This window comes from Parambassis ranga, chromosome 21, assembly GCF_900634625.1.
Source record: "Parambassis ranga chromosome 21, fParRan2.1, whole genome shotgun sequence".
NCBI classification, from domain to species: domain Eukaryota; kingdom Metazoa; phylum Chordata; class Actinopteri; family Ambassidae; genus Parambassis; species Parambassis ranga.
In genome coordinates, this window is record NC_041041.1 from 22,650,645 (window position 1) to 22,656,840 (window position 6,196).

General features: G+C 43.1%; 1 protein-coding gene across 3 annotated transcripts in view; it reads right to left on the reverse strand.

Annotated features, from left to right (window-relative positions):
• Positions 1 to 845, reverse strand: part of slc37a1 (solute carrier family 37 member 1) — a 34,334-nt gene extending 33,489 nt beyond the window's left edge. For all 3 annotated transcript variants that reach the window (XR_003669335.1, XM_028393454.1, XM_028393455.1), the window contains exon 1: positions 708 to 845. The gene's annotated coding sequence lies outside the window, so the exon portion shown is untranslated. The remainder of the gene's footprint in view (positions 1 to 707) is intronic.
• Positions 846 to 6,196: the final 5,351 nt, after the last annotated feature.

The following is a 6,196-nucleotide window of genomic DNA, read 5'->3' on the forward strand; positions in this document are numbered from 1 at the left end:
GCCACCAGCTGTAACTCAGCAAACACGATCAGAAAATGAAAAACACCAGTTGAAAGAAATGTACAAAGAAGTTTGAGGAGGCACAAAAGGGTAAAGAAGTAACAACAGCAGCGCTGTGAAATCTAAGGGTGTGTGATTTCGTTAGATAAAATGTAGTGTCAACCGTTTTATTCACAATATTTATATTTAAAATGCGACCAAGAGTCAAAGTTAAAGCTTAAAGTAACGTCGATGTCCCAGTCGTTCCAGACACAGGACTACAGCCGACTCAACAAGGTAACAAGGTTACAGAGCACTCACTTCCTGTATCAGTGTTGCATGGGCTTACGGGGTGGAAAGTGTGTGTGTGTGTGTTGGATGAGTCTATGTTTGCAGAGGCAGAGTTAAGCATCTGACACTTGACGTGGACAGTATCCATATACGACGCAACTGTGTGGACAATCCAGACAATTCAGCGACGTCTTCCACTCATGTATTTCACACATTAAACAAAGTGTTGATTATCAGTAGGACATTGACAGGTGAACCTTGAACGTTTCGTTTTCCCTGTTCTCACAAACACCAGACAGGCTAAATGCGTTTCCTATTCATATTAACGACAGCAAGCTGAACCACGTCGCGGCTGCGGCAGATGTTTAACCGTCACCCGGTCTTCCTTCCCGGACAGATTTTGCCACATACGCTTTGTTCCTGTTAAATGAGCTTACCTTGGACGTAAAGTCAATGGTTTTATGTTGAATTTTGCTTCAGCTAAACGCCATATTTTCTACTTCCTTAAAGGAGAGCTAGCGACTGTCATCTGAAAGCCACACACAACACAGTCATAAAGCGGCGCCCTGTTCTCTCTGACGTCATCCCTGCTTTGATTCAGATGACTAATCTTCAACCAACCAGACAAAGCGTGCCAGAGTCATGTCTAAAAGTCCACACCTTGTGTGTACACTGAACACTTGATTATTTAAATGAATTGGTCCCATGACAGAAATTTAACTTCTTGTAGTTAGTTGAAAAGATGAAGATGAGGAAAAAAGAGCATTATGCAACATCTTTAAAAAAGCAACCACAAAACAAAAGCAACCAATGTGGTGGCACCAAAACGTTCTCCTAAATACCAGGTGCAAGTGAAGAAACTCTGAAGAAGCTTTGCTGAGTATAGAAGAAAATGTTTATGTACAATGTACATTGTTTGTAGAGATTACTTACTGCATCCTCCCCTTTGGTGCTCACTGCTCACCACACTGTGAGACATGGGCACTCTGCTCAGTTTGTGGTGTTTAAGGTAACTGAATAGTTCTTGAATGACATTAAGACTGCATTAATGGTTTCAAAGAATGTGGCAGAACATACTTCAAAAAGTGAAGGACACAGAGTGAACAGATTTAAAAACTTGTCAGGAACATGTCCCAGACCTACTCCATGTCTCGTAAAGACCTGGTTGCATATATCCCTATACCACAACCTCACTAGATTTTTATAACTTTTTTGTAAGACTAGCTGGTCTTGTCAGCCAATATAACCAGCGATTGTGTCAGTGTCCGCGATTATTTAAGTTTGTGGAGTCAGCTGTGTTGTAAAAAGAATCAAATTTTCACTGCTCCTCAATGAATCCAGAGATATGTAGCCTTGGTGAGCCACTGTGTAATAAATTGGTCATTAAATGCGTCCTTCAAAAAATGCAGCCCTGGATGTATGTATTTGCCTGGGAGTGAAAATCCAGCTATTCTAATCCCTGATTGAACAGCTGGATTTTATTATAAGGTTGTAAAGATAGCAACATATAGACAATGTCAGGCTCTGATCTAAGATGGCGGACACAGGTGCAGGACAGCAGGCAAAGTTGTTGGCAAAAACACAGTCTATTACTTACGTCTGTCAGAACACAGGTAGACAGGCAGCAAACGAAGGCACAAAAGGGTTGAGCAAAAGCAGGTCGAAAAGCGGTCCAAAGTCAAAGGCTTATCAAAAATACAATAGACGACGCAGAAGAGTTATCCAAAACACACGCTATGGTAATTCACAGAGATCGATGGTAAACAAGTGGTTGAGAAGGCTGGTAAGGCTTGGAACAGGTTGCAAGTTCTCACTAGAGTTTTTATTCTTCACAACCATTCACTGGCATTGATTATAAATGAAAAAAAAAATCCCATAGCAGGGTCTCCTAAGGCAAACAGGTGCTGGGTGACAAGTGAGACTGTTCACACTGGGAAAATCAATCCGGCTAGAGCGGGATTCGGGCCGTATCTTGATATATCCGGATAGTTTTTTTCTGAGTTTGAACAACATGAATCTGGATATATCCAGCTTGATTTCAATCTACCTCTCGAAGGTGGATCAAGCCGGATTGGCTCAAATGTGGCTCAGGTCTGAACGCAGCTAGTGAATCCGGTTCACAGGGAGAGTGTCCGGGTCGCATACAAAAGCTGTATGCTGAATAGTTCTTGAATGACATTAAATGGAGTCAACACAGCTGACTCCATACAGCTGTCAACCTATGACAGCTTTGCCCCAAGTTTATTTTTGACAGGGCTCCAAAGGGATAAGATAAGATAAGATAAGATAAGATAAGATAAGATAAGATAAGATAAGATAAGATAAGATAAGATAAGATAAGATAAGATAAGATAAGATAAGATAAGATAAGATAAGACTTTATTAATCCTGAAGGAAATTCTTGTGCCAGAGGTATCAAGTTACATTAAATGCAGTTAAGTACAGAGTATAAGAGTATAAGTGTCACTATAATCCAAATAAGAGTACAGTACGCAGTATGAGCACAATATATGATACATGGATACAAATATGGAAATATAAGGTGCTAAGCAAACATAAATATAGACCAGTGGTAGTGCTGTCCTGAATGTAGGACAGCAGTGTGTCATGCAGGGGGTGAGACGTGAATACTGAGCAGTTTCCTCAGTATCCTCCTCTCCGTAACCTCCACCACAGACTCCAGCTTCACTCCCAGTACCGAGCCAGCCTTCCTAATGAGCTTGTTGAGTCTGTTGGTGTCGGCCGTCTTCATTCTGCTGCCCCAGCACACTACAGCGTAGAAGATGACGCTGGAGACCACCGAGTCAAACACCGAGTAAAACATCTGCAGCATGGTCTGGCAGACGTTGAAGGACCTGAGTCTCCTTAGGAGATACAGGCGACCCTGTCCCTTTTTGTATATTGTCTCTGCGTTTGTGGACCAGTCCAGTTTGCAGTCAATGTGGACACCCAGGTATTTGTAGCTGTCCACAATGTCCACGTTGGTACCTTTGATGCTGACCGGGTCTGGGAGTGTCTGGGGCTTCCTGAAGTCCACCACCAGCTCTTTTGTCTTTGTGACATTCAGCTGCAGGTGGTTTTGTCCGCACCACTCCACGAAGCTGTCCACCACACTCATTTACTCCGCCTCCCAGAAATAAACTGCTTTTTAAACTGAAAAAAAAAAAACGAGGGACACGGAACAAAAAAAATGCACGATGCATGCAGTCCTACCGTGGCCTGAAGAGACTCTGTATATTACGAGGCGCCGCCTAGCAGTTTGGAGAACCGCAAATCAGAATCAGAATCAGAATCAGAAACAAGTCAGAATAAGCTGAATTGAGTGTGGACACGCGTGTGATAGCCAAATTTGAAAGTAGGTCTGAACGTATCCAGCTTGAAGGCTATCCAGATACAATCCTACTCTAGCTGGATTGACTTTCTCCAGTGTGAACGGGGCCTAAGATCAGTTCAAACAACACCAGGTGCAGATCCACACTCATCGTTTCCAGCTTGTCACTCAGTAGCTGGGGCCCTGATGATGTTGAAGGCGCTGGAGAATTTAAAGAACATAATCCTCACAGCACTACTGCCCCTGTCCAGGTGCGAGAGTGCCCGGCATCATCCACACCCACTTTCTCCTGGCAAACTGCAGTGGATTGAGTGCATGTTGGACTTGTGGTTTGAGGTGGTGTAGCAGCAGTTGGTTCATAGTCTTCATGACATGTGATGTTAGGGCGAAAGGCCTTAAGTCATTCAGCTCCTTGGGGTGCGGTTTCTTTGGAGCAGGGGCAATGCAGGATGTTTTCCACTGCACTAGGACCCTCCCTAGTCGCATGCTCAGATTATAGATGTGCTGTAGGGGGTCACCCAGCTCCAGAGCACAGGCCTTGAGTAGCCTAGGACACACATCGTCCAGCCCGGCTGCTTTGCTGGTACATAGTCTCCTCAGCTCTCCCCTCACCTAAGCTGCTGTGAAAGTTTGTGGGTGGGTGTCACCCTCCCTAGAGGGTTGATTCGTGGGATAAGGGAATGGTTTCTACACATTCAACAGCATGTGTCAGGGGAGGTGCATGGGTGGCAGCGGGTCAGGGCAGTCAAACCTGTTGAAGAAATTGTTTAAGTGGTTGGCCCTCTCCACATCCCCCTCTATAGTGTTCTCTCTCTTGGAGCTGCATCCTGTCATGGTCTTCATGCCATCCCACACCTCTCTTGTGCTGTTCAGCTGCAGTTGCTCTGCTCCACTTTTCCTTTTGTAGGTGTCCTTCTGGACTTTGAGTAACCTTTGTACGCAAAGGGCCTTCTTATACATCAGTAAGCTGTCTATCCTGGCCCTCTGGGATTCATCTGATTTAGAGGACTGCCACTTCCTCTTCATCCTTCGTGTTGTCCATTTCAATGATCAGATATTTGAGTTTGAGCTAGCCATGTCTGATTTATAGTTTTCTTCTTCAGTGGAACAATGCTGTCTAAACCTGAGTGTAATGTGTTGTTGCAGTGTTGTTGATGATACAGTCAATTACTGCAGGAGTAATATTTAAGCTGGTACTTCCTTTAGTACTTATTATGGGACTGTAGGGAGTAATGGTGGGATTGCTGTCCTAAACTGTGATACGAAAACTTGAGCAGGAACTCTCACCTGCTGCTGAATAAGCAGCATCAGGTGGACGATACACTATGCGTTTTTAACGGAGGGCAGCAATCCTCCAGAAGCAACAGGTGTGTAGGACAGCGACTCTGCCTCCTGGCCTTAGCCCTGGGACCTGCACCACCCCAGGAGGGATGAATGCCGTCTCTCCTAATAAGACAAGGTTTTCCCCAGAAAGTTTCCCAGTTGTCTATAAAGGACACCACCATGACAGCCAGCAATAGTGCGAGAACATGTGGATAAATATGTCATCACTGAGGGGGCCAGAGAACCTCTTAAGGGGGTTCAGGTTCTGGGTCTCTGTAAAGCACCTTGAGACAATTCTGTTTGTAAAAAGTGCCATATAAATCAAAATTAATGGAAGTGAATCGAATATTGCATGTGCCCATAACTCTTTCTCATCCTCATAGAGGACATGGACTTGGAACTTTCTTGTGAACACAATTTTTTGTTCACCTCTGTTCCTTTTTCCCTAATGCAAAACATGTTAATAAATTACAAACCAATTTATTACCTGATGTAAACAGCCATTTGTTGAGACACAGCAAATGCTAATGTACATCAAGTACATCAAAAAATTAGTACATTGTTATTATATTAATGGTTCAGGTAGATATACTTATACTTATTATTCATTCGGTCTCTAAAGATAACTTGCTGGAGTTTTGCTGCTGCAACAGCAAAATTTTCCAGCTTGGGATGAATAAAGTATTTGTATTCTATTCTTTAGTCACACATTCAAACATACTATGACTTAGATTGAAGCACCATTAAAAGAGATGGTGTTGGTTAATAACAGCTTTATTTCTTTTTATGGGAAAAGCTAACAAAACACAGCAAACTGCTCAAACCCAGGGGTAGGTGCTGCTAAATCAAAGAAATTTAAAAAAAAAACACAAACTTTGCATTTACCGCATAGGCTTCAACAAATGCTCCAATAGCAACAATAACACAGTCTAGCTGATACAACTAGTCAGAGCACAACAGAAAGTGAGGACTAGGGAGAAACAGAGCCACTTGAAATGCCTGAAGAGCGATTTTGATATAACAGAGGTACAGTTGAGCAGGCAGATGACTGGACTAATGAAGAATACCCCAATACAATTTGCATCAATGCTGAACCCACCAACCCAATCACAGGCATGGGCAAAGGAATATTTGCAATCTGCTGATTCCAATTACCAATAAAATGTACCTGATGACTCAGGTGTTTGGTACACACCTCCCTCAGCTAAGCTATATATGGTTTCCCATATACTATATATGATCATTTAATAAGCCAGGTTTGATGCAGAATAC